Source organism: Palaemon carinicauda, chromosome 37, assembly GCF_036898095.1.
Source record: "Palaemon carinicauda isolate YSFRI2023 chromosome 37, ASM3689809v2, whole genome shotgun sequence".
NCBI lineage: Eukaryota > Metazoa > Arthropoda > Malacostraca > Decapoda > Palaemonidae > Palaemon > Palaemon carinicauda.
This window is the reverse complement of record NC_090761.1, coordinates 69682970-69685469: the sequence shown is the minus strand read 5'-3', so window position 1 is coordinate 69685469 and position 2500 is coordinate 69682970. Positions and strand designations below refer to the sequence as shown.

General features: G+C 37.0%; 1 pseudogene; it reads right to left on the bottom strand.

Annotated features, from left to right (window-relative positions):
- The window catches only part of LOC137629361 (ADAMTS-like protein 4), a 60372-nt pseudogene that overhangs the window by 7719 nt on the left and 50153 nt on the right, over positions 1 to 2500 (bottom strand).

Below are 2500 nucleotides of genomic sequence, written 5' to 3'. Positions count from 1 at the left end.
TTTCTTCTATCCATTCTTTCCAATCCACGAAAGGAAAGTTAAAATCTCCGGATAGGAGTATATTCCAGTCTTTATGGTTTCTACATATACCATCTATTTTTTCTATTATTATGTCAAACTCCTTAGTGTTTGGGGGTCTGTAAACTACAATATTCATTAGTTTTTCAAATTCAAATTCTACCGCAATCAATTCACATTCTGTGTTGCTGTATTTTTCACATACTTTTCCTTGATTTATGTCTCTTCCATATATTGCGGTTCCCCCTTGATTCCTATTTTTTCTGTCTGATCTATAAGTTTGGAAACCCTTTATCTGGTCATCACTGCCAGTCTCTTGGGAATACCATGTTTCACTTATATTTAATATATCTATTTTTTCAATTTGGGTTAGTTCTTCTAAGAACTCTATTTTCCTTTTAGAGTTACTCGTGACTAAACCCTGTGCATTCATTACTATTATGGTTTGTGTTTCATCCCCATTATTTAATATTGGTAATAATATGGATTCTCCCATGCTTCCTTCCTGTTCTGATATGATGTTCTTTTCTTCATTTCCCGGAATTCTGCCATTAAAAAATCCAACTTTTCTATTATATTTGCTCTTTCGCCTTCATATTTATTTGTGTGTGTATACCTGCAACTGTCCCCATATCTGCACCAACCCCTGGCATTATAGATGCATTCTTTGTAGTTGGGTTCTACATGTGCCGGTTTAGGTTGAAAGGCCTCATATCTTGGGGCTCTTGGTTCAAAGCGCGGTATATACACGGCCTGCTTTTTTGTTTCTTTTTTTGTTTCTTTTTTGCTTTCATTTTTCTTTTCAGTTTGCTGAGTTTTCTTACTTTCATTCATGGTTGCAGGATGCATATATCGACATTTTTTTTGTAAATGCATCCTTTTCCTTCTTTTAGGTTTTTGCATATTTTTGGATGGAGATCTCTGCATTCGTCTCCATATCCGTCTAAATACGCACATTTACCATATATTTCATAATTATGGCATATCTTTGGATGCTTGTAGTAGCATCTTTCGCCAAATCTGCAATTCCCTCTTTTCAGCATATTGCAGACTATATCCTTCTTTTCTATTTTTTCTTGTTCTTGCTCTTCCCTAAAATTATGTAGGTCCGGGTAGAGTCTCTTGGGTCTATTATTTGTTTCCATCTGGTAATTTATTTCTTCATAAGTATGTTGTTGGATGGCATCATAGGTTATATCAATGATTTCTTCTGCATCCTTACACATATCCTGTTCATTGTTCTCTTCTTCTTCTTTTTCTTCTTCTTCTTCTTCTGTTTCTTCTTCTTCCTCTTCTTTATCTTCAACTATTTGCAGATTTAGTCTCGACTTAATTATATTTTCTATCCAGACTAAGCATGTTGAGCAGAATACCTTTGTGTCTTTATTTTTTATTTTTTGCTGTATTTCAGCACATGTGGGATGTGTTGGGACATGACAGGCATCACATTTTCTAATCAATTGTTGAGGATTATTAATGGAATACCATATCTTACATGTATTACACCATTTTGGCATTCTTTTTCCCATTGCATCAATCAGCATATTCACCATATTGGACTTCTTATTGTTCTTTGATGGAATGTGTTGATTGATGTAGACTTTCTTTATAAGTTTCTTTAACACTTGGATTTTCTTTGGAATTTCTTCTATTATTTTGCTGATGTTTTCCGCAGATTTGCTCCAGTTTATTGGATCATATTGTTTCAATATGTCTGCGAATATTCTTCCGTCACATTGGTTGACGTTACTAGTGACCTCTGTTATCAGACGGTCGAGCTCCTGTTTCGCCAACTCATGGAATTTATTTTTGCTGAGTCCAGCGATGTCTCTCCAAGCCTTGCCCGTGTTGTACATAGCCATCTTGATTAGATTTTTAGTAATTCACAAGATAACTATTCTATGCCGACGTTTTATCCCACTTCTCCGACCTCAAACTAATCACTGACTATTCACGAAAACTTGTAGCTATATTGCACTCGATAGCCTTTTGTTATCCGCGTTAAATCATGATATTTATAGGGCCGCAAAAGTTTAATCACTCACCGGCACACAGATACAAAACTTGAGAGAGAGAGAGAGAGAGAGAGAGAGAGAGAGAGAGAGAGAGAGAGAGAGAGAGAGAGAGAGAGAGAGAGAGAGAGAGAGAGAGAGATTGTGTGTATACAAATATCTGATATGGGCATTTCAGTGTAAAAATCATATCTTAAACAACGAAAGGACGACACTGCAAAACACAACTTACCTCCTCCGACCAGTCAGTGTAGAACCAGGTGTGATGTGCACAGGAGTGACCGTGGCACAACTCTTGCTTCGGAGGCATCTCTTGAACGTTGCACTGGTCGTCTGACACTCGCTGACCCTCGGCTCTGCAGGACACTTGGCGGGTCATTAAACCAGTACCACACTCCACTGAACACTGGGAGGTAAAAGAAAATTCCGGTGAAGAATTTTCAATGGACAGGATTAGAAATGAAACTATA